This window comes from Dendropsophus ebraccatus, chromosome 11, assembly GCF_027789765.1.
Source record: "Dendropsophus ebraccatus isolate aDenEbr1 chromosome 11, aDenEbr1.pat, whole genome shotgun sequence".
NCBI classification, from domain to species: domain Eukaryota; kingdom Metazoa; phylum Chordata; class Amphibia; order Anura; family Hylidae; genus Dendropsophus; species Dendropsophus ebraccatus.
The window spans coordinates 59,292,741-59,320,152 of record NC_091464.1 but is presented as its reverse complement, the minus strand read 5'-3'; the positions used below and the strand labels follow the sequence as shown (position 1 = coordinate 59,320,152).

Below are 27,412 nucleotides of genomic sequence, written 5' to 3'. Positions count from 1 at the left end.
CCCACCTCTATGGCACTTTAGCTCGGTAAAGGGATCGGTGGAGGAGGCTCATCCCCACCTCTATGGCACTTTAGCTCAGTAAGGGATCGGTGGAGGAGGCTCATCCCCACCTCTATGACACTTTAGCTCAGTGAGGGATCGGTGGAGGAGGCTCATCCCCACCTCTATGACACTTTAGCTCGGTGAGAGATCGGTGGAGGAGGCTCATCCCCCCTCTATGACACTTTAGCTCGGTGAGGGATCAGTGGAGGAGGCTCATCCCCACCTCTATGACACTTTAGCTCGGTGAGGGATCGGTGGAGGAGGCTGCTCCCCACCTCTATGGCACTTTAGCTCGGTAAAGGGATCGGTGGAGGAGGCTCATCCCCACCTCTATGGCACTTTAGCTCAGTAAGGGATCGGTGGAGGAGGCTCATCCCCACCTCTATGGCGCTTTAGCTCAGTGAGGGATCGGTAAAGGAGGCTCATCCCCATCTCTATGGCACTTTAGCTCGGTGAGGGATCGGTGGAGGAGGCTCATCCCCATCTCTATGGCACTTTAGCTTGGAAGGAAAACTTTCCAAACAGCCATCAGCTAAGAGACAGGTATCACTAGTTTTATTCTCCTATCGGCTCTGAACATGATATAATGCTTGCAACATTGCAGTCATGTGACCTAACATGAGCTCCCACAATGCACTGCTCTCTAATAGCAGAAAATCACTGCATCCTTAAGACACAAATGAAAATATACTATATGTGGTGAGTGCAGGAAAACATTTACAATGTTAATTCAAGGATGCTTTTTAAGGTGGTGTTTTCCTTTAATGAATGCCCAGGGCAGATGACATTATCTTCCATAGAGACAAAAAGGCCGCACAATAAGGGGATGTCAGCTAAGAATCCTACAGAACAATGGGATGCAGTAACCATGGTGTCTACATGTGAATGGAATGGCTATCAGCCCAACGCAGGCTGTGACCGCCGGCGTGACGGCAGAGGGTCATCTGCGTCCTGGACCATTATCAAGGACAATGGAGTCACCTAATCAGAGCCAACACGGGAAAAGCTGCTTTACATATAATACCGACTGGAGGAATTAGACTAAGTGGTTACAAGAAGGCAGCAGCCATGATAATGAACTGCCTGAAGGCTCCAGAAACATCTGGAATGTAGACATTTCTGGATATAGAATATGGGACATGAATCTCCATAAAAAACTGATTCAGTTTTAACATTACTTATCCTATACTAATCCTTTATTATACTCCAGAGCTGCACTCACTATTCTGCTGGTGGGGTCACTGTGTACATACATTACATTACTTATCCTGTACTGATCCTGAGTTACATCCTTTATTATACTCCAGAGCTGCACTCACTATTCTGCTGGTGGGGTCACTGTGTACATACATTACATTACTTATCCTGTACTGATCCTGAGTTACATTCTGTATTATACTCCAGAGCTGCACTCACTATTCTGCTGGTGGGGTCACTGTGTACATACATTACATTACTTATCCTGTACTGATCCTGAGTTACATTCTGTATTATACTCCAGAGATGCACTAACTATTCTGCTGGTGGGGTCACTGTGTACATACACTACATTACATTATAATAATTTATTCTAATGTACAAAAGACAATGTCACACTTGGCGCTGCTACCTCTGGACTGTTTTCACAGGGATTTTAATGGCAGCCCCTGAACACTGAGGTTTCCCGGGACCCCAGGCTGCCATATGTCACAGACTGATCTGACGGTGATCTTCTATATGTCTCTCACAGACAACAATCCCCATCATGGTGCTTCTCCCTCTTAATTCCCCTCTCCCATATGCTGTGTAGATTAGAGCCGGGGCGGTAGGATCTGTGCGGGCATGGTGTGGCGGTAATTACTTCTGATGCCTGTCATTCTGCGGTTTTGGATTAAATCCCAGAGTATTGATCTCTGACAACTAAGTGAAGGAGACGGGAGTTTTTCTGTATAATGTTGTAGGGATGGGGAGTCCGGGCAGTGGGAACGCCGTGACACCCAACCCGTCAGCAACATCCAGGAATCGATAGATGCTAATGTACAGCGATGAACGAGACGCTGTTTAATTAATGGATTCCATGTTACTCCAGAGCTGACTGCGTCTACTACTACTATGAGGAGTGTAATTCTGTATACCGGCATAGCAGAGTTCAGATTGTCATGTGACTGAGGTTACATTAAAAGGGGTTATCCAGAATTAGAATAAGCAAAGCTATTTTCTAGCAAAAAACAGTGCCACCCCTGTCCTCAGGTTGTGTGTGGTATTACATTTCAGCTTTATTCACTTCAATTGAACGCATCTGTGTGTCATCCTTACGTGCAGATCCGCAATCGATGTACTATACACAATTTTTATGGACCGGTTTACTTTTATACAGACCAAATTTGCAGCATAAAGTCAGGTATAGATTACGGCCCCAACCATGGACCCGTGAAAAATCTGGATGTGTGTCTAGGGTCATAGAAATCAGCAATTGTGGAAGTGTGAACCTGAAAATACCATTTGCATGAAGGAGGCCGGGGTTTTATATAGAGGAGCACGCCTTAAAGGCATTATTCAGGATTATAAAAACATATCTGCTTTCTTCCAGAAACAGCACCACTCTTGTCCTCAGGTTGTGTGCAGTATTGCAGCTCAGTTCCATTGAAGTTTATGGAGCTGAGTTGTAATGTCACACACAGCCTGAGGAAAAGTGTGGCGCTGCTTTTGGAAGAAAGTTACTATTTTTTATAATCCTTTTTAAGACCTCAGTCTAAATTCCCCAATTGTGTTTTATGCTTATTTTATTTTTTTCCCTTTTCAGGTTATGTTTACACGGAAGGAAAAAAATGCAGATTTTCCCCAGCATATTAACATTTAGGGGCAACTGAGCCAGTTTCACTTTACACCATGTTTGATAAATCTCCCCCTATGTGTATATTATTCCTAGAAACTATGGATTGGTTAGGGTCTGGGTGTTCAGACCCCCACCAATTGGTAGATAGAGCTGGAACTTTTTCCCTAAGGAGACAGGTTCCATTGACTTACAGTGAAGCAATCTGGAGAGTGAAGCACTTAGTCATGCCCTTCTCCCAGCTATATCTACAAGCAGTAAGTCGCTTCTTACGATCTAAACTTTAGACATGTCTGGCCGCAATAAGACTGCAAATCCCAGTCCTATGTCGTAGGGTGCCAAACTGACAGCATATTGAATCATAGCATCATAGATCCTTTTATTTCTGGTCGATATCCATATTACTTTGGTCTGAAACCAGCCTTAAAGGCATTATCCTGGATCAGAAAAAAACCCAGCAACTTTCTTGCAGAAAACAGCCCCACCCCTGTCCTCAGGTTGTGTGTGGTATTACACTTCAGCTCCGTTCATTTCAATGGAACTGAGCTGCAAAGCCCACACTCAAACTGAAGTCAAGAAAGGTGCTGTTTCTGGAACAAAGCGGACATAATTTTTATAAGCCTGGACAACCCCTTTAAGTGTATTTTTTTGTATATATAGGAGAGGACACTAAATGAGAACTATATTTATTTCATTTTTTGTTTTTAAATATATTTTGGGTTTTTTTATATATATATTTTTTTCTTTTTGTTCTCTGTTTGTGGCTGGATGGCAGCGCTTTGTGCTTGAATTAAGATTGAAGCCTGGATTGGGAATCTGCTCTTGCTGGGTGTGATTGTAATGTGGGGTGACAGAGCGTTAACCCGCATTCTCCACACCTCTCAGACACACACGATTTTGACGACCAACTCATTTTGCTGCTATTTAGCGGTGACACATGGGGACGCGTGTGGAGGCGGCTCTGATGAGGGCGTCACAGGACGATGTGTTGGCCCAGAACACTATGTGGCGTGAGACATTTCCGGAAACTTATCAGACATTCCTGTGTTTTCTTACAGGACGTCGGAGCAGATGAATATGGTTTTCGTCATCTTCTGTCACTATAAGGCGGCATAATGAAGAGGCTGCGGCAGGCGGAATATTACTAACCATTATCACCATTGACAACCAATTTGTTCTTTGTGTGTCGCCGGTGGGTGTCAATTTGATGGAATTATTTTGTTTTATATCTTATGGTATTTTTTCCCAGTACAGCTTGTGGAAAATAGTCCACACATCATAATGCCGCCATAACAGTGATAGCCTCAGAGCCTCCATAGCTGTGATTGCCTGAGCCCCCATAGCAATGATAGCCTGAGTCCAAATAGCAGTGATAGCCTGAGAGCCCCCATAGCAGTGATAGCCTGAGCCCCCATAGCAGTGATAGCCTGAGCCCCCATAACAGTGATAGCCTTAGAACCCCCATAGCAGTGATAGCCTCAGAGGCCCCATAACAGTGACAGCCTCAGAGCCCCCATAACAGTGATAGCCTTAGAACCCCCATAGCAGTGATAGCCTCAGAGGCCCCATAACAGTGATAGCCTCAGAGCCCCCATAACAGTGATAGCCTCAGAGCCCCCATAACAGTGACAGCCTCAGAGCCCCCATAGCAGTGATAGCCTCAGAGCTCCCATAGCAGTGACAGCCTCAGAGCCCCCATAGCAGTGATAGCCTCAGAGCCCCCATAACAGTGACAGCCTCAGAGCCCCCATAGCAGTGATAGCCTCAGAGCCCCCATAGCAGTGATAGCCTCAGATCCCCCATAACAGTGACAGCCTCAGAGCTCCATAACAGTGATAGCCTCAGAGCCCCCATAGCAGTGATAGCCTCAGATCCCCCATAACAGTGACAGCCTCAGAGCCTCCATAACAGTGATAGCCTCAGAGCTACCATAGCAGTGACAACCTCAGAGCCCCCATAACAGTGATAGCCTCAGAGCCCCCATAGCAGTGATAGCCTCAGAGCCTTCATAACAGTGATAGCGTCAGAGCCCCCATAACAGTGACAGCCTCAGAGCCCCCATAGCAGTGATAGCCTCAGAGCCTCTATAACAGTGATAGCCTTAGTGCCCCGATAGCAGTGACAGCCGCAGAGCCCCCATAGCAGTGATAGCGTCAGAGCCACCATAACAGTGACAGCCTCAGAGCCCCCATAGCAGTGATAGCCTCAGAGCCTCTATAACAGTGATAGCCTTAGTGCCCCAATAGCAGTGACAGCCTCAGAACCCCCATAACAGTGATAGCCTCAGAACCCCCATAACAGTGATAGCCTCACAGCCTTCATAACAGTGACAGCCTCAGAGCCTCCATAACAGTGATAGCCTCAGAGCCTCCATAACAGTGATAGCCTCAGAGCCCCCATAGCAGTGATAGCCTCAGAGCTCCCATAGCAGTGATAGCCTCAGAGCCCCCCCAACAGTGGTAGCCTCTAAGCCCCTATGTGTTAATTCCTCAACATTTTCAAGATATCTGCTAGTGGTCAGTAAACAGGAACAGTCTTGTATATATCCAGCGACTGACTATAACACAGGCCTGACCGATATGAATTCATGGAGAGCTAACATAGGGACAGTACAGATCCTTAAAAATAAGATGGGGGAGGCAGTGCAGTGAGGCCTACAGTTCTGCACTGCACTAGGTTACACAGGGGATGAGACATTACAGTTATCATCCATCGGCACGGTGAGGGGTCGGCCATCTGTTCCAGGGACATCATGAATAGTAAGGCCGCTGCCAGCAAGGCCTCATTACTATATGGAATCTCTCAAGTGCTGACTGCTGAATAATATATGTCATTAATATAACAGGAGCGGGCGGCAGGCGGGTCCTCTGAGGGCGAGGGCCCAGGACTCCTGTAATGTTTCTCATTTAGGGCTTTACTGGGACTTAAAGGGATGATAAACCTGGAAATGACTGGATTAAAGGGAGTAAAGTATTCTGGAAACTATAAACAAGTCAGCTATAGGAAAAGGGTATATATGTGTTAGGATAGTGTATAGGTGATGGGTATATAGGTGATTTAGATAGTGTATAGGTGATGGGTATATAGGTGATCAGATAGTGTATAGGTGATGAGTATATAGGTGATCAGATAGTGTATAGGTGATGGGTATAAAGGTGATCGGATAGTGTATAGGTCTTAGGTATATAGGTGATTGGATAGTGTATAGGTGATGGGTATGTAGGTGAATGAATAGTGTATAGGTGTTGGGTATACACTCACCGGCCACTTTATTAGGTACACCATGCTAGTAACGGGTTGGACTCCCTTTTGCCTTCAGAACTGCCTCAATTTTTCGTGGCATAGATACAACAAGGTGCTGGAAGCTTCCTCAGAGATATTGGTCCATATTGACATGATGGCATCACACAGTTGCCGCAGATTTGTCAGCTGCACATTCATGATGCGAATCCCGTTCCACCACATCCCAAAGATGCTCTATTGGATTGAGATCTGGTGACTGTGGAGGCCATTTGAGTACAGTGAACTCATTGTCATGTTCAAGAAACCAGTCTGAGATGATTCTAGCTTTATGACATGGCGCATTATCCTGCTGAAAGTAGCCATCAGATGTTGGGTACATTGTGGTCATAAAGGGATGGACATGGTCAGCAACAATACTCAGGTAGGCTGTGGCGTTGCAACGATGCTCAATTGGTTCCAAGGGGCCCAAAGAGTGCCAAGAAAATATTCCCTACACCATGACACCACCACCACCAGCCTGAACCGTTGATACAAGGCAGGATGGATCCATGCTTTCATGTTGTTGACACCAAATTCTGACCCTACCATCCAAATGTCGCAGCAGAAATCGAGACCAGGCAACGTTTTTCCAATCTTCTACTGTCCAATTTCGATGAGCTTGTGCAAATTTTAGCCTCAGGTTTCCTGTTCTTAGCTGAAAGGAGTGGCACCCGGTGTGGTCTTCTGCTGCTGTAGCCCATCTGCCTCAAAGTTCGACGTACTGTGCGTTCAGAGATGCTCTTCTGCCTACCTTGGTTGTAACGGTTGGCTATTTGAGTCACTGTTGCCTTTCTATCAGCTCGAACCAGTCTGCCCATTCTCCTCTGCCCTCTGGCATCAACAAGGCATTTCCGCCCGCAGAACTGCTGCTCACTGGATGTTTTTTCTTTTTCGGACCATTCTCTGTAAACCCTAGAGATGGTTGTGCGTGAAAATCCCAGTAGATCAGCAGTTTCTGAAATACTCAGACCAGCCCTTCTGGCACCAACAACCATGCCACGTTCAAAGGCACTCAAATCCCCTTTCTTCCCCATACTGATGCTTGGTTTGAACTGCAGGAGATTGTCTTGACCATGTCTACATGCCTAAATGCACTGAGTTGCTGCCATGTGATTGGCTGATTAGAAATTAAGTGGTAACGTGCAGTTGGACAGGTGTACCTAATAAAGTGGCCCGTGAGTGTATATGTGTTAGGATAGTGTATACATAATGGGTATATAGGTGATTGGATAGTGTATAGGTGTTGGGTATATAGGTGATCAGATAGTGTATAGGTGATGGGTATATAGGTGATTGAATAGTGTATACTGTAGGTGTTGGGTATATATGTGTTAGGATAGTGTATACGTGATGGGCATATATGTGTTAGGATAGTGTATAGGTGCTGGATATATAGGTAATAGGGTAGTGTATAGGTGATGGGTATAGAGATAATAGGACAGTTTATAGGAATGGAGATTTCCATATTTAGATCCACATCGGTGCAGGAGGTCTGACAATAATATCATAGCGCAAAATCCAAATCTGTATTACTAGGCATATTGACACTCAGTGTATTGCCCACCCTGGAAGGAAGACTAGACTGGCACAAGCCTAAATACTTGGCCATTAGATTGCTGTGGGGTAGGCTTGGCATACCACCACCACCACCAGTTAATCCACCAGCCGTAACACTGGTTACGCCAGTATCATGCCATCCGCTGTAATCATTAGTGACTGGCACAGTGGACAGACCAGGCTGAGGTGATGCTGCTGCAGCTTTGCACTGTTTACATAAACGATAAGATGAGTGGCGTATACGTAACCAGCTGAGGATCACCACTCATTACAGCCGGTTACCTAATTAAAATCCTCAGCTGCATCTTAAGAACACGTAGACTGCTCCGTATTTCTCCCAAAGAAGACATACGGATCCCGGGCATTATGGATCACATAGAAATTACACATACATAATACACACATACCACACACACACAAATACACATACATACTACATATACATAATGCACACACACTACACATGCACAAAAGACACATAATACACACAATACACATACATAATACACAATAATACACATATGCAATACACACACTCACTACACACACTAATAATACACATATTAATAATACACATAGTACACACACACGATACACGTATGCAATACACATACATAATACACACACAAAATACACATAGTACACACACACACACACACACACATAATAGGCATACAAAATACACACACACATAAGAGCATTAACAGAATTTCCCCATAGAGCCGTGTTTGTATCCTGGACCATCATCCGCTTCTCCGCGAGGGTCTTTCATGAGGAGAGCGCCTCCGTTTGCTGCCTCTTTGATCACACTGGCCTTTTATTCTCGGGCGGCTTTGATCAGCTCTGATGCCCCCCTATACTTTTGATCACCTCAGCTCTGCCGTACTACAAAGTACAGAACAGACACTGCTCTCCTGGCACAGGCAGGTAACAAAGAACAATCAGACAGCACATCCCATATAAACAAGGGCTGTATGGATATAGGGAGGCCTCTGCCATCTTCATTGCCTCTGTTCACTGCAGCGTTTGACTTTACGTTATTCTATTTTAACATGAAAACATTTCAATTAGTTTCTCCATAGCTTTCAGTAGAATTTTTCTAGTGATCTCTTGAGATCTGTACAGTAACCCTTCCTGCAGTGTTTCATTTCCCTACAGCACCACCGCAGGTAAAATGAAGTATTGCATAATTCAAACTGAAATCAGTGGGCTGCCCATCTAATGCAGGATCATGTTGAGTCCTCCAGAGAGGGAGACACTCTTTGAAGCAGCTTCCATCACTTGAAGTGTTTCCATCTCATAAAGTGATGGTATATCAGTACAACGTGGCATAACTTTGTAAATGGAGGAGATCCGACCGACAATCACAAGTTTTATTAAGTATCAAGATGCCCAGCTAAACACATAGCTGCACATATTTCTCTGCTGATTTGCTGCAATGTATAAGTCTGGGGTCCAGGCTGTAGAGCTCACAGAGCATTGTCCAGATTGGATACAATTATATCACTTCTCAGCTGCTCACTATGTACAATGTATCAGCCTGGGGTCCAGGCTGTAGAGCTCACAGAGCATTGTCCAGATTGGATACAATTATATCACTTCTCAGCTGAGGGCAGGACTAGCTATGTACAATGTATCAGTCTGGGTTCCAGGCTGTAGAGCTCACAGAGCATTGTCTACACTGGATACAACTGTATCACTTCTCAGCTGAGAGCAGGACTAGCTATGTACAATGTATCAGTCTGGAGTCTAGGCTGGAGAGCTCACAGAGCATTGTCTACACTGGATACAACTGTATCACTTCTGAGCTGAGAGCAGGACTAGCTATGTACAATGTATCAGTCTGGAGTCCAGGCTGTACAACTCACAGAGCATTGTCTGGACTGGATACATTTGAGATTCCCCCTCTGATCCTGTGTTGCTATATAGCCTATGGATGTTGAAAAGCATGAATGTGCACTATTGCCTATGGGCTACCACCCAGCTTTCCTAGAAACAGATCCATCTAGGAAACCACAGAACAGAGCATGACGATTTAGGTTGCAGAGAGGTTACCCTATATATGGGGGGTATAAGTATTTCCAATAATGTTACTGGAACCACATGAGAGGGAAACATAAGAGCCAATTGCTATCCATATCTCCCCCCTCAGCAGGCGGCGGTGTCAGTGCCGTACATCATCAATGCTCTGAACTCTCCGTTACCCCGTTTCAGCTCCAAAACTTCATCGGCGCGCGGCACATTAACAAGTCAGACTGTGGGAAATCATATTAATGATGAGCTGCAAACTAAATGAACGTGCCGGAAAAAAAAGAAGAGAAGGAATGTATAAGGTCAAATATGAAAGAACATTTGTTCTCTTCATGTTATGCTAAGCAGATTTAAAGGAATTGGGTAAATCTGGCGAGATTATGCAAAGAATGATTGGATTTTAGTAGGTCTCTGGTGAAGTGTCTCCGTGGTACGCGACGCCCCAGAATTTCACTATCTCTAATGTGCAGCCGGCGAGCGTCTGGAAAGGATTACTCCTATGGATAGAGCCCCTGAAATAAAGTTATTATCATTGGGTTGATAGTGGTGTGTATATCTTTAAATTTCTTATAGGTCACATGACCAAGACAAAGGATGCAAATATGGGAAAAAATATTCCAGTCACCCTTCATAATCCTTTAGGATAACAAAGATATTAAAACCAATGGTGCATTGTCTAGTTACCTGCATTGTATCCTATATGGGCACACATGCTAGGCCCTGCCCATGCTTGAGGACTGGAACCACCTATAGGGTCATCATTGTACCTGAGTTATAGAGGGGCAGCACAACCCAGCCCTGGTACTTCAAAATCCTCTCCCACTATTATACATGGTGGGGGAGCTGGTGATCTACAATCTACACAGAGCTCAGGTAACTAAATATATAAAGAATCTACCTCTTTGAATTAAAGGAACACTTTAAGGAAGATTGATGCAATAAGTTCTGCATAGTGCAAGGTCCAGGGGGAGGGGCATTACACAAAGATTCAAAGAACACCAAAGAAACAACCCATGTTTAATTCTCAGCCCCTTAAAGAGAACCTGCATCAGTCTGATCTATGAGCGTTATGTTATAGAGCAGGAGGAGCTGAGCAGATTGATATATAGTTTTGTGGGAAAAGATTCAGTATAATGTGCATTTTATCCTAATCTATGAATAAGAGTCAAGTGGGCGGTCCTACACAACAATCTTCCTTATATGACTCTGAATAAAAAGATAGCTGTCAATCACTGATAACTGTCCGTTGGCCTCCTATGCCTGGGAGTCCAGTGGGTGGTCTTATTGGTGACTGGCATAGAAAGTAATAGGGAAAGGGTTACAGTCATAGTGTGGGACCACCCACTAGACTCCAGAGCACAAAATGAGCAAGGATATAATTGAGTAAGTTACACATTATACTGAATATTTTCCTACAAATATATATATATATATCAATCTGTTCAGCTCTTTTTTCTCTATAACATGAAACTTGCAGATCAGACTGTATTTTCTGTGTCACTTGCTTCCTTTAAGCCCTGAATCAGGCAAAACACAGTGTATCAGTGGTATCTGCTTAAAGGAGACCTATTATCACATTATTGCATTTTCAGCACTCGCAACGAGCTGCAAAGATTTTTTTCGCAATAGTCGAAAGGTCGCTTGGAAATGTATTTTCCCATAAGGAAACATTGAAGTCACAACCCTATGTGCCTGTGAAGTCCTAGGGCCAGAAACCTGTCGTGCTGATATACTCCCCCTCGTGACGTGCTGTCATTCACCCTTGATGACCATCGAGCCTGTAAACACACTGGGCTTTATTGATGTAATGTATATAGTACACAGTGGTGTAATATGCCGGAATAAGAGCCGCTGCTTAGTCACAAATGGGGGACCCCTCTATATCACGTCCTCAAAGAGCATATGGAGAAGGGGTTGTCCTAGTAGGCGACAATTTAAAGGAAAAAGTACGAATTATAGACAACTGGTTACCTTAATAAGTGTTGCCGCAACCATGACACCAAAGATTTGACTTCAAGTAGTCATAGCCAGAAATTATTATTATGATTTTTTTTTTTTGCATAAGCCTCATTTTACAAAAAAAAATATGTTTTGTGCTTTAAACTTGTCCATTAAAGGGGCAGGGCTTAATTTATAAAAAAAAAAAAAGAAAAAAGAAAAAAAAGGGGTGTGGCTTAGAGTAAAATTCACGTTCCAAACTGTTGACACTGTTAGATAGCTGTTAGGGTAAGGAGGCACCTAGTAACAGTCTATTCCCGAGCACCGGTCCGGCATGAAGCTCTCGGGGAGGGCCCTCTAGCCCCCAGTGTGATAATTTCCCCTCTGTGATGCGGCTCTATAGATAATTTATGTACGACTATTTATATTTTTGTGCAAAATGCCCAAACAATCTTCACACACCTTCAAAAACCATGCAACAAGATACTAAAGAATGCAGAGTTAGACTATGTTCACACTACACGAGAGACCGACCGTTCCGGACATGTCAGTTGTTTGCGGTGTCGCTAGAGATCCCGGACGGAGTGTATACTTTGTGCATATGCTCCGGCCGGGATTCCATAGACGGCAAGGTAACATATATTTTCGTAATAATTGTTGCAATTGGCAACAACGGCCGTACTTTTACAAAAATATTTATTGTGTAAACATGGCCTTATAGGAAATGCTCCAAAACAGGGCGGAGATGTGACAACCTGAAAACAAGGTGTTGTCAGTGTAATTTCCCCATTACTTACTTTACAAAAAACCATTAAGCTGTTACTCAGCATCGGAAACGTCAAAACGCGGTTCCCTTTCTTCTATCTCACTGATGTATTCAGGTCTGGGAGTATTTTGTCAAAAGGAAGGAGAAGAATAAAATAATTTATGTAGCAGAGGTGACATCCTGACACATGCTCACATCAAACTATCGCCAGGATGGGATCCATGGCTCGGCATCGCTATGCGGAATTTAACCGTTTCCAGCAGACAAAGCACAGAACAAAAGGGACAGAGAGATTCCAGCCCCAGAAGAAAATGTGATTTGTGAGCCTGGAAATTGCACATCTATTAAGCTCACAATTATCTTTGTATCTAGAATGCTGCTTGTCAGTTTATTTCCATACAATGAGATTATTTCCTGGACTGTCTGCACTTATTACATAAATTCTATAGTCAAGTCAATCATCGCGCAGCAGGAGGAAGAAAATGGTGAGGAATACAGATACTGCATGGAGGGGCAGGAGCGGACCTTGAGGAGGTGCACAAGGCTGCATCCTGTATTATACTCCAGAGCTGCGCTCGCTATTCTGCTCGTGGGGTCACTGTGTACATACATTACATTACTTATCCGGTTCTGATCCTGAGTTACATACTGTATTATACTCCAGAGCTGCCCTCGCTATTCTGCTGGTGGGGTCACTGTGTACATATATTCTATTACTTATCCTGTACTGATCCTGAGTTACATCCTGTATTAGGCTATGTTCACATTTGGTATGAGACCGGCCAATCCGTGACCCGGCTTGGTCACGGATTGGCCGGTCTCATACCAAATGTGAACATAGCCTAATACAGGATGTAACTCAGGATCAGTACAGGATAAGTAATGGCCGGTCTCAGAAAAGATCATCTTGGCTGGTAGTGCAGTACCGTCCAGATGAACTTTAGCGCCGCTGAGTTCTGATGCGCACCCGCATCAGAACTCCCCACAGCACACAATGGAGCTTGCAGCTGGAGATGCCCACTACATAGTGTGCACTGACAGGGTGACAGAATCTCAGCCGGATTCCCTCGGCCTGCAGCACAACGTAGGTTCCGCACCAATCACGGCTGTTGCAACAATGGCCGTGATTAGTACGGAACTTACAATGTGTGAACATGGCCTTATACTCCAGAGCTGCGCTCACTATTCTGCTGGTGGAGTCACTGAGTACATACATTACATTACTGATCCTGAGTTGTATCCTGTATTATACTCTAGAGCTGCACTAACTATTCTGCTGGTGGGGTCACTGTGTACATACATTACATTACTTATCCTGTACTGATCCTGAGTTACATCCTGTATTATACTCCAGAGCTGCACTCACTATTCTGCTGGTGGGGTCACTGTATACATACATTACCTATCCTATACTGATCCTGAGTTACATCCAGTATTATACTCCAGAGCTGCACTCTTGGAAGGGTTGTATGGCACATAGTTGCAGTCTCCTAATACTGCAATTTTCGCACAATATGATAACTATAACAACCAACAAGACAGTAGTGTATTTTCAATTATTATAATCAAGTTTATTTATTTCATTTTTTTATGCATTTTATTAGTTCAGTTTATAAATCTTTGTAACTTTTTGTTTTCGCCCATGTAATTTCCAGTTTTCCGACTTTAAATTAAAAGTGATGGATGCAGACGCCAGAAACTCTGTAAGCGCCGAGTGAAAGTGACACCCTAATAGATTGCAATGAATTTAGACAGAATCTTATTGCTAAACCTAACCAGGGGTAACATGGGAATACGATACAAATCTTCATATTCATGAGGCTTAATTAGAACAAAACTGCCAGTCAGTAAAACGCGGGCGGCTCAGGAGCCGATTCCAAGACTGCAAAGTGATTGCGCCCCCCAAGAGAGGCGTCTGCTGGGAAAGACACAAATATCAGGCAGCGAAAAAAATATCAGAAGGGAGCGAGGGGCTCGACGTGTTCTGCGTGACGCTGGCGACATAAATATTGCAGACGCAGCACAAAGTGTTAGAGGGAAAGTCGGGAAAATTCAGGGTAGAATACAGAATACAAGAAAACTGAAAATAAAAAAAAAATATAAAAAGAAACAAAATGCAAACGGAGAGAACACTAATGGATCTTGTGCAACTGCAAGTCTCAGCAACTATTCTTACTAGGATGAGTACTTACTAATATAGTGTCATCACTTAAAGTGTGTTTTCACTTGCTTTAAACCTGACAGGAAGTTGTGTAGTCCTTTTATGTCTGTGTGGTGTTGTCTCAGCAGCATCTTCTGTTCTCCTAAGAAAACACTGCGGTTTCGGGTATTGCTGGATCTTGTCTCTGAGCTGAAGCCCCACCCCCTGAGTGATGTCACCGTCTCTGACCAGTCCCTCCAGCCTACATAACCATCTCCCTTTCATATACATATACAGTGGTACCTTGGTTCAAAAGGACTTGGATTGAGAGTGTTTTGCAAGAAGAGCTCACAGTCTTAAAACTTGTAACTTGGTGTAAGAGCATTGCTTTAGTTTAAGAACTCCATGTACTGGGTGGGAGGGGGAGTGGGGGAGGGACATGGTCTGCATAGTATGGTCTACAGCACTGTAGTCTGACCCAGAAAGTCTCCCTCACCTTCCAAATCATAGCAGATCTTACATTAGGACAGGACTGTGGAGGTAATCTCTTCAAAGCTGTAACCCCCATCTCCCCAGGCTTAGTGCTGCGTGTATGTGCCCACATATGCCCTGCTCATTTCTTCATGCTGCCTGCAGCCTCTTTCTGCCTTTGTGTTTCCCATCCTCTCCATTCCTGTTATAATGTGCCTGCACTTACACTCAGCTATACACACTGCTGCTATAATGTGCCTGCACTTACACCCAGCCATTCACACTGCTGTATAGAGAAGTCTGTCACTCTCCTCCTGCACAGCTCTCTGATTCTGACTTCTTGATTGGTCCAGGCTGAACACACACCCCTCCCCCATTGCTGTCATGTGACCACACAGACCTCTGACAGCAGCCATACTTCTCTATTCTAGCCTGTTGTACTACGCTACTGCATTATGGTGATTTGCAATTCCCTCCTGTATTTACAAACTGCTGCAGTTTTTTTTAGGTTTATGCAGTTATTATACAGCACATGCTGATTGCTGTACTGTACAGTAACTTATTCAGCTGTTTCTGATTGATTGTTTGTTTCATCTATTTTACATGTAATTCAGAATAAAAAAAACATTATTTTTGGGGTGTGGAACCAATTTTCTGCATTTCTATGATTTTTTATGGGAAAATTTGCTTTGGTGTAAGAGTGATTTGGATTACAAGCACGGTCCCGGAAGGAATTATGCTCGTAATCCAAGGCACCACTGTATATATATATATATATATATATATATATATATATATATATATATATATATACACACACTACTCATAAAATCTAGGAATATTTAGCTCACAATTGAACACATGGACGTTCAGCCGTGGCAGAGGTTAATGTTATTGGAAATGTATGCCTGGCATAGAGTAAGTGGACAGAAAATGCATTGAGCCAGGGAGTGAAGCACTCAACTGCATGCTTCTCCCCACTAGGGAGTCTGAAAATTCATCCCTCGACCAAAACTTTTGAGGATTCTCTATGATATGTCAAAAATTTTGTTAAATTACAAGGACACTTTAAGCCAGCTATACACATTAGGTAAGTGTTAGCCAACCTGTCAATTTTATGTTGGATATAACATATGGGATTCTGATTCTCCCCAACGCGGGAGAGATGAGTCTGTCATGTTGGATCTGTTCTTGGGGAAATAAACTTACTTTCCTTTCCGCACTCAGCAGATATACATGCTCAGTTGAGAATACACGGGGGGGGAGTGGAGTGCACAATGGCCACCCCACATGAAAGGACGATAATATAGGAGATAATATGGTTCAAAATATGAGTTCTTAATATGAGGTCTGGGCTCGGATCCCATCTATATACATGACACAGGATGAGCTAAGCCTTAAAATTAGCTTCCTATACATCACAGATTTGTAGAAACAAAAATATTTAACGGACTGTCAAGATTTTATTCTATCCCTGACATATCTAGGACATCCCAGGATTATGTCTCTCCAGTACTCTGCTGCGCCGCGCCGCCCACCGACTCAGGGAAAGAAACTTCATTCAGACACTGTTCCTAGTGACAAAGCTTTCAAGTGCCCTGAGGAAACCAAGGCAGCCATATTTTCTTGTCAGATGAGCCCAGTGTTCAATCACCTTTATAAAATTAAGGTTTCTCTATTTTTGTCTGGCTCTCCACCTTAGCATGTCCCTTGAACACTATATTGCCAGGGATGGAGAAACCTATACCCGGATATATACACATGTAAGAACAGGTAACATATCTGAATCCAACAGGCAAATCAGTAAAAAGTGGAAAATTCCTTTAAGTGAGTAGAACAGCAGTAATGAATATCTATGCAGCTAAATTAAGATGGTTGGCGCTGTATAGATATAGAAGGGGAACTTTTTTTTTTCTTTGATAAATACACCATATGAATTTAAAATGACAATTTTTACCATGTCTTGATAACTCCTTAATCTGGAACAGTATCCAGATCACATCCTCAACTCAGACCAGACACCAAATTCAGACCCCAGACCAGACCACAAATTCAATCCAATACCAGACTCTAAACAAGACCTCAAAATTCAGACCTCTGAACAGTCCATGAATTTTAGACACCAAACTCAGACCAGGTATGAACGTGCAGTCTCCAGACCAGACCACAGAATAAGGGGACATTATATGGAACGGAATTCACAACTCCCAGCTTCACCATTCACGATCTGCTGCTGGTCTGAAATAGTTTAAAAAGAGCCGCGTCAATATAGTAGCGCAAAGATTTAAACAGTTTTGGAGCTCCTGGCATCATCATGAAAGCACATAATCTGTATATACTGTACAGACCAAGCATAGACCATGTGAATGACCCCTAAAGCTTAGACCAGATCCCCTAAAAATTCACACACCTAGACTTGGCTACAAAATTCAGAACAGACACAAAATTCAGACTCCAGACTAGACCAGTCCCCAGAATTCACACTTATGACCAGACCCCAAATTCCAGCCCAATACCAAACTCCAGACCAGACTCCAATATTCAGACCGCAGACGATACAACAAATTCATCCCTGATACCAGACTGCAGACCAGACCCCTTGGTCTCCAATCCTGTTTATCTCTGAGGGCCACCATGCACACATCTTGCTGGCTAACAACAGTACATTGTGTGTGGTGCAGCCTGGAATGGCCAGCGCCCCATCACTAGAGATTATCAAACAGGGCCGAGGTTCTGGTTCGTATGAACCCGAACCATCAGCATTTGACTCCCGTTGCCTTCCCGTTCCGTGGGGAAGGTGGAGACAGCCTGATTACCACCTGGAAAACAGGGATACAGCCTAGGTAATAGGAACGGGAAGGCAACGGGAGTCCAATGTCAATGGTTAGGGTTTGTACGAACCTGAACAACAGCCCTATTCGAACATCTCTACCCATCACCTCCTTAAAAATGGCTGACCCACACTCTAAATCTTCTCGGGCATCATCCTAGCAGGGTCTGGATTTTTGACACCTATGCCATTATTCTTCCTTACAGGACCCTGTGCCACATCGCTATACATGACAACTACTCCACCTATCACTTGTATGTAAACCTAAGCAACCAAAAGAAGTCAGCACCTCTCCCCGGCGAAGAGGAGAGTAAAGTGGTTTCTATGGACACCCACCTAGCAGCTTCAATTCAAGCCCCCATAATTCTCCTTGGCAGCTGCATGATTAATTCAAAGATCCATTGATTTTTCTGCTTGCTCCATCTTGCTGACCTGCTTACACTGACAGCTCTGCCCGGTGCTATGGAGGCGCAGGCAGAGAAGCTTAGGAGACGCGGCGGTGTTTGGGCTGCCGCAGGATTCATCGGCAGAGGCTCACGTGGCTTCTTTACTGCTCTGGTCTCCATCTTTAGAGAGCAATATAAACCACACAGCCTCCTCCAGCATCGCCCTCATAAATATTTAAGGGAAAAAGCTGCAAGTTACTTTTATACATGAAAACCTTTATGCAAGAAAAAAAAATAAACAAGGTAGATTGATTGCATTGTGTAAATTGCAATTTATAAGTTTCCTGTATATAACACACACTGTCAGTATAAAAAAGACAAAGACAATCATGTATATCTCAACATGGAGATGTCCAAACCATGGGCCTCCATCTATACCCCACCACCATAAAGGGGTTATCCAGGCTTAGAAAAACATGGCCGCTTTCTTCTAGAAACAGGACCTCTACTGTCCTCAGGTTGGGTGGGGTTTTGCAGCTCAGTTCCAATGAAGTGAATGAAGCTGAATTGTTATTTCACACGCTTATATGTCAGGACCCCAGCAAAAAGGAATGCTATTGGTGGTCCCATTGATGTTAATGGAACCTAATAGTGACTGCATTTGGTTAATTTTTGCCATTCTATCGTGCCCACAACAACAAAAAAGACCACATTTAAATAATAGTGTAAAATCACTGATGGACTACACTTGTTTCTGTGAAGTCAATGGGCCAGAAAGGATGGGTATGGCACATGATATGTCAATGTAATGTTTTGCTGGAATCCCAATGCATATTAGTGATGTGGAGCAAACACAAGATGTGAGTGGGGCCTTACACTCTCTACCTCTCAGGCAGCTAAGATTTCAATGGGTATTCCAATAAATGTCCTCAAATGTGGAACCTACTTCTAGTACACCCACCTGTATTTAAATTGAGGGCTCCCCTGCCCCACAGACATATCTGCAGCAGTAGCAGGTTGTCGCAACTCCCATTAAAGTCAATAGGAGTTACTCAAACTCATCCATGATTTTGGCTTGCTGGCCATCTCTGGTGGAGGCGGCAAAAGAGCCCTCAAATCTAAAGATAGGTGGAGGTTCTAGAGGTGGAAATATTTAGCAACCTACTGATTGAAATCACTCTTCTTTCCATTCTAGAGTCCAGTCCATTGAGTGACACCGCCCACTGGACTCCTTAACACAGAATGATCAGGGATTTTAATCAACAAAATTACAAGTTATGCAAACAAAAAAAGCAAGGTATTCACCCTCAGACAGCTGTTTGGGGTATTTGCTCCTCATCAGTGTGGAGCTGGATTTTGGCTAGTGGGAGCAAAGCCTAGTAAGTACATTCATAGGAATGATGGTTGGCTTCAGGGAGATCAACCAAAACACCATCAAGTGTTTTTGAATGTCAGTGAATCTAGGGACATTACCCTCTGGGAAGACAAATAAGCAAAAATTTCTGCGGATACACAATCACATGTGTCTCAACATCAGTGAGCTAGCAAGACCTTCTACCAGGAAGGAACAACCAAGCAACCAAGCCAAGGGGGTCTCCAGTCAAGGAAACCACTTACATGCACTTGCTAGGCTTTGTTCTCACTAGCCAGAATCCTGCTTCACACTGATGAGGGGTATATACCCCAAAACAGCTGTCTGTGGATGGCTACCTTGCTTGGGTATTTCCCAAGTCATGTCATCTTTGACTGGAGACCCTTCTTCTGGCTTAGTTGTTCCTTCCCCGTAGAAAGTCTGTCTGACTCAATGATGTTGAGAAACACCTGATGGTGTCTCCATCTGCAGTATTTTTTTGCATATTTGTCTTCCCAGGGGGCAATGTTCTATGCAGTGTTTTGGTTGATCTTCCTGAGGTCAACCATCATCCATTTAAAATTACAAGCTATACTGACTCTTTACCTACAAAAGATATATATCAATCTTCTCATTTCTTTCTGCTCTATAACATTATGGCAGTAGATTTGAGAGTTTTGTCTTGTCATCAATACACATTTTTTTATTTATATATTTTATTATATATTCTATACTAAATGCACACCAGCAATTGTGCTGGCCTTGAATGCGGCATTGTAGCGGCAGTGGTTATTTTTAAGAGACGGCTGGTGAGGACACACACATCGATGATCAGCCCGTCTGAAGGAGCAGAAGACATAAATAATGGAAGCCACTTAATTATACACAGGTTATTCCGCACTACTGGCCCAGCCATCCCTACCAGCTCCATTACCATACAGTCTATTCTGGGAAGAAGGGATTGTCTGCGCTCACAATATAAAACGGACCATACAAAGATTAACAATTACAGTACATTATTCCAGTCACCCTATTTCTAAAAGGTAACATAATGCATGTAATCTGCATATTTATAGGAAGGTGCAATAAATAGATATAAATTTAGTATAAAAAGTGAGGCCACTTTGCAGAGCGAGGCACAGCAATGCACTTCACTCCCCGGCTTGTTGCAGTTGCAGGAGATGCGCTCCTTTATAAGTCTATGTGGCCATCTCCACTTGAGATCACAGGGAGCCAGGGAGTAAAGTGCACAGTCAAGAGCTTCTCCTCGCTCGTTCTTAACACCCAGACCCTGTCTCAATAACATGTCAGTGGTTTAGTTATAAGATGGGGAGGGAGATTTTATAGGAGATTACAGAAACAGCACCTGTAATAACAAGCACCTGTGGACAGGAGTGTCAGTCTTATCCACTAATCGAGCTGCAATACCAGACATGACCTGTGACAGGCGTGGCGCTATTTCTGGAAATTAATGCAGCCTTTTTTTAAGCCTGTATAATTATCAGTACATTTTCATGGATTCTGTCCTTTTAACCACGTATCTGCCTAGCGCAGTGTAGTCCACCTCCTATTCTTTGAATATGATATAAGGCCATTGACAAGCTACCATCTATATCCTTTCCTGCAGCCTGCATGTAACAAGGAATATGGGGTACACGGGGGACACCACCTTGCCATGAAACTACAACACACAGATAGCCTGCAACATTTAAATCTGCATATCATCATCTATGTATACTTCTTCAAAAACTTCACCTGCACATTGGCTAAAAAAAAAAATCCCAATTCATATTATATTTGCAGAAATAAAAGAATACACTTTAAGTCACCTTGTTGCTTAGCAACTGGACATTTATCAGTAACCACCATCATCTCACCAATCCACAAGTAAGACCTCTGCATTGTGCCGTGTTGTGTCGCTGTGGTATACATAGTCTAGAACTACAACCTTATTTTAGCAAGCAAAGGGGAATATATATATATATATATATATATATATATATATATATATATACACACACACACATGTATATGTGGTCAATGAAAGAATTAGAAACCAGTGACACCACAGATACTGAGCATGTCCCTGCAATGTTAGGACTCTATGACATCACTGAGAATCCTGCTTCTATCATTCAGTGACATTACTGAGATATAACCTATCCCTGTATTACTGGGAGCCAATTACATCACAGAGAATGTACACTATCATTGCAGTAGACTCGAGTGACATCACAGATAATGCACCTTATCTATCCACTACTAGAACCTGATGACATCACTTGGAATACATCTTATCTATCCAGTACTACAGCCTGATGACATCACTTGGAATACATCTTATCTATCCACTACTAGAACCTGATGACATCACTTGGAATACATCTTATCTATACAGTACTACAGCCTGATGACATCACTTGGAATACATCTTATCTATCCACTACTACAGCCTGATGACATCACTTGGAATACATCTTATCTATCCACTACTACAGCCTGATGACATCACTTGGAATACATCTTATCTATCCACTACTACAGCCTGATGACATCACTTGGAATACATCTTAGCCATCCACTACTACAGCCTGATGACATCACTTGGAATGCATCTTATCTATCCAGTACTACAGCCTGATGACATCACTTGGAATACATCTTAAGCCCCTATTCCACGGGGCGATGCATAAAACGAGTGCTCTCAGCGCTCATTTTCTCCTCGCTCCCCGCTCGCGCTGCCACCATCCACATGTCGGCAGCGAGCAGGTGAGTACGAGAGGGGTCGCGGGGAGGTGCGGGGGGGGTTGCTGCCCGGGTGAGCGGTGATCGTCTGGGCAGCCCATAGAGGATATCGGCGGTCTGCTGCCGCCACTCCTATTCCACGGAGCGACGGCAGCAGATCGTTGCTATATGAGTCGTTTGTTTTTCAACATGTTTGAAAAACAAGCAACGCAACGATCAGCTGACCTGAACGATGTCGGCTAATCGTTGCCCTCTATTCCACAGGACGATTATCGGCCGAATACAGACGATAATCTTTCCGTGGAATAGGGCCTTTAGTCATCCACTACTAGAATCAGATGACATCACTGGGAATGCATCTTATCTATCCAGTACTACAGCCTGATGACATCACTTGGAATACATCTTATCTATCCAGTACTACAGCCTGATGACATCACTTGGAATACATCTTATCTATCCAGTACTTGTGTCTGATGACATCACTTGGAATACATCTTATCTATCCAGTACTAGTGTCTGATGACATCACTTGGAATACATCTTATCTATCCAGTACTAGTGTCTGATGACATCACTTGGAATACATCTTATCTATCCAGTACTACAGCCTGATGACATCACTTGGAATCAGGGGCGGTCTTGGCATTTCTGGGGCCCCAAGCAAAGTTATGTCTGGGCCCCCCCCCTCGACACTCGTTCCAAAACAATAGACCGCTGTGTGTTGCCCCCAGTAGTATATACCCCTTGTGCGCTACCGCCAGTAATATATACTCCTTGTGTGCTGCCCCTAATAGTATATGCCCCTTGTTTGCTTCCCCCAGTAGTATATAGACCCCTGTGTGTTACCCCAGTTATATATAGCCCCCCGTGTGCTCCCCCCAGAAGTATATAGACCTCCTGTGTGCTGCCCCAGTTGTATATAGACCCCCTGTGTGCTGCCCCCTGTTGTATATACCCCTGTGTGCTCCCCCACTAGTATATAGGCCCCCTGTTTGCTCCCTTAGGGGTATTTAGCCCCCCTGTGTGCTCCCCCACTCGGATATAGACCTACTGTGTGCTCCCCCACTTGGATATAGACCCCTGTGTGCTCCTCCAGTAGTATATAAATCCCCTGTGTGGTTCCCCCAGTAATATATAGACCCCCTGTGTGCCCCACCAGTATTATATAGACCCCTTGTGTGCTGCCCCAGTTGTATACAGACCCCTGTGTGCTCCCCCAGTTATATATAGACCACCTGTGTGTCTCACAAGTAGTATATAGACCCCCTGTATGTTCCCCCAGTAGTATATAGACCCCCTGTGTGCCCCACCAGTAGTATATAGCCCTCTGTGTGCTCTCCCACTTGGATATAGACCTCCTGTGTGCTCTCCAAGTTGTATATAGACCCCATTCTGCTGCCCCAAGTAGTATATAGACCCCTGTGTGCTGCCCCCAGTAGTATATAGACCCCTCTATGAAGCCCCAGTAGTCTATAGCCCCCCTGTGTGCTCCCCCTGTTATATAGCCCCCCTGTGTGCTCCCCCCATTTATATAGACCCCCGGTGTGCGCTCCCCCAGTTAAGCAGACCCCTGTGTGCTCCCCCTCCCATATAGTATATAACACAATAAAACAAACACTTATACTCACCTGGGTCCGGGCATCTCCTCTTCTCTTCACTCTTGTGGCCACAGGAAGGGTTTTCCCTGCGATCACAAGAGGCCGCGCTCCCCTTGTCCTGGCGCCGATGCTCCAGTGATGTCACTGGAGCGCCGGCACCACAAGGACAAAGCTGCCGCTTGTGACCGCAGGGAAAACCCTTCCTGCGGCCACAAGAGTGACTGACAGGAAGGGAGCCAATGTCTCCCGCCCTGTCAGTGCTGCTGCATGTAACTGAGCGCTCATTACGAGTGCTCATAGTTACAGTTCAGATGGCAGCAGCGAGCGCGGCAGCGGCCCTGTCCAGCAGTCTTGAGCACAAGAGCGGGGCGTGGGGGCCCCCCTGGATGTTGGGGGCCCCAAGCGATTGCTTGGGGTGCTTGGTGCCAAAGACCGCACCTGCTTGGAATACATCTTATCTATCCAGTACTACAGCCTGATGACATCACTTGGAATGCATCTTATCTATACAGTACTACAGCCTGATGACATCACTTGGAATGCATCTTATCTATCCAGTACTAGTGTCTGATGACATCACTTGGAATACATCTTGTCCATCCACTACTAGGGCCTGATGACATCAGAGGGAATGCAGCATAGCCCAGCACTCCAAGTACCTGATACCACAAGCATACAAAGTATCCCTGCAAAGCTATAAGTTCATGACACAACTAAGAAAGCAAGTGATATCACTGAAAAAGCAGCCTATATGTGTAATACTACTAGGAGTAGGGATGAGCGAACCTTTGAAAAGTTCAGTTTGGTTCGATCCAGCGAACTTTCGTGAAGTTCGGATTCGTACGAACCGAACCTAAAATGAACCTTGCAATAACGGCTGAATAATTGCAGCTACAATAGTGGGAGTCTGATAGGGTATAGTTTCGTTTAGTTGCAGTTGCTATTACAATCAAAAAAGTGGAAAAAAATCAAAGTGCAAAAATAGTGAAAAAAAAATTAGCCAAGGTGTAAGTGATTACACGGGACATAGGACACAAAGTTCCTTGGACCCAGTAGGGTGGAAAACAGACATTTGACAGTGGAACCAGCAGCAGCAATAGTACTGTATTGGACCCAGTGTGGTGGAGAACAGACAACTGACGGAGGAGGAGGAGGCAATACCTGATTGCACCCAGGCCAGTATGATTGCGAACAGACTATTCATGGAGGAGGATGTTCAGCCTTGGAGTGATGGCCTGGGAATCCTCGCTGATGATGTTATTCACGGCACTTTCAAGAACACGGACAAGTGGGATGATGTCGTTGATGCCTGCTCAGAGTCGCGTCCTCAAAAGGGATCAACAATTGGCAGGACATGTTCGAAGAAACCTGTGCATTAGGAGGTTTACCACATGGGCCATACAAGGTGTATGACGCAGCCCTCCCTGCTGCACTGCAGAGAAAAGGCTCCTACCTTTGTGGGCTACAACACTTCCCACCGTTAGTTGACCTTGGGTCAGCCATTCATATATTTCCTCCCTGATGGTCCGGAGGAGCTCCTGCCCACTGTGGCTCCGTTCACCCAGGCTCACCAAATGGAGGACAGCCTGAGAGCGCCGGGCCTGACATCATTGGTAAGACACCGGGGCAGGTTGGACTGCAGTCAAAGCGGCGGATGGTTGCAAGCTGGTAGAGGCAGAACTTTTGCAGAACTGGCCCCCTAAAGCAACAGGGAGGTGACAGTGGCAAGAATGGGCTAACTTTCTAGTGGTCTTCTCGGGGAATGTTGACCCAATGGGCACTAACAGACATGTACTGCCCTTGCCCATAATTAAAGGACCAGACATCAGCACTGGGGTGCACGGTCTTGGACACCAAGAATCCCAATGAGTCGCCAACATTTTTCTACACAACTGTGCAGTGATGGGACAGCTGATGGCAATTTTTTTTTTGTCTCGGACAGTGATGGGACTTTTTTTTGGACTTTTTTTTCTTCACTTTTTGTTGTTGCAGCTAAACGGGGCTCTCCTATTTTTTGAACCTTATTGTAAAGATATGAACTGATTTTCCCTTAATAAATTCGATAAGCTTGAATACTGAAGTTGTTTTCATGTGTCTTGGTTGATACCCACAAACAGCTGTCACATTACATTTTTTGATTAGGCAGCACCCAGGTATATCTGAGGAGACTAATTTAAGGTCTCACCCTAACAGGGGTGACGTCACACATCTTGATATTCACAGAAAACCAGGATCCAAGGGATTATAGGAGTAAGGCTGGGTTCACACTGCGTTTTTGCAATCCGTTTTTTTTTCATCAGTTTTTTGCAAAAAAACGGATGAAAAAAACTGTTGCATTTGTGTGCATCCGTTTTGATCCGTTTTTCCATTGACTTCCATTGTAAAAAAAACGGATCAAAACGGATCAGTTTTTTTTTAATGGACACAAAAGTAGTGTCAGCTACGTTTTTGTGTCCGTCAAAAAAAAAAAACGGATCAGTTTTTTTTTACAATGGAAGTCAATAGAAAAAACAGATCAAAACGGATACACAAAAATGCATCCGAAAAAAACGGATTGCAAAAACGCAGTGTGAACCCAGCCTAATAATCCCTTGTATCCTGGTCTATTCTGTGAAACCAGCAACCAATCAGATTCCACCTTTCATTTTCCAAAGTGTCTGTGAGGAATGAAAGGTGGAATCTTGTTAGGGGCAACTGAGCCAGTTTCACTTTACACCATGTTTGATAAATCTCCCCCTTTATGTTGCTCTAGAAAGTGTCTGGTTTCTTACTGTATAATAGACCCAAACTTGCATATTCTTCTATAAAAATTGTTACATTCAGACGAATCATGTGACATTATGGCCCCTTTCATACATGCAGTTCATATGGCCCCATACACACATCTGTAGGTATTATGGATCCGTTTTGGGGCCATGTTCTGTGCCACAAAAAAGAATTAAGCCACTGTGCGTCCGTGTCACCTAAATGATAGTGGGTCCCTGCAAACGCGGATAGTTACTGAAACACATTTGTAATCTGGTCCGCGGTTCCGTAATTATAGACAGGATAACTGATGTGTGAATGGGACCAATGGATGCGGGATCTGCTGCAGATTTGCAGATTACATTGTAACTAAATGCATCAATCTGCAGCAGATCCTGTAGGTGAATGCATCCGTAAAAAAATGAATGGATATTAAGAAGTATAGAAATGTCTATACAAGCGTCCCTCTTTGGCCTTGGAGGTATGATCCAGACACTTTTCTAATGGTTGCTTGACACTACTCAAGACATCACTAAGAAGACTGTCTATAATGGCATTAGAACTGGTGACATCACTGAAAATGTAGCCTAACAGCCTCACAAAGGATGGATCCTATCATAATATTAGAACCTAGAGAAATGGAGGCTGTCCCTACACTACAAGGATGTGGTGACTTCACAAAAATGCAACCTACCCTCTCACTATTGGAACCTTA

General features: G+C 44.1%; 1 protein-coding gene across 3 annotated transcripts in view; it reads right to left on the bottom strand.

Moving 5' to 3' along the window:
- DSCAM (DS cell adhesion molecule) overlaps positions 1-27,412 on the bottom strand; it is a 312,819-nt gene that overhangs the window by 257,704 nt on the left and 27,703 nt on the right. The window lies entirely within an intron of this gene.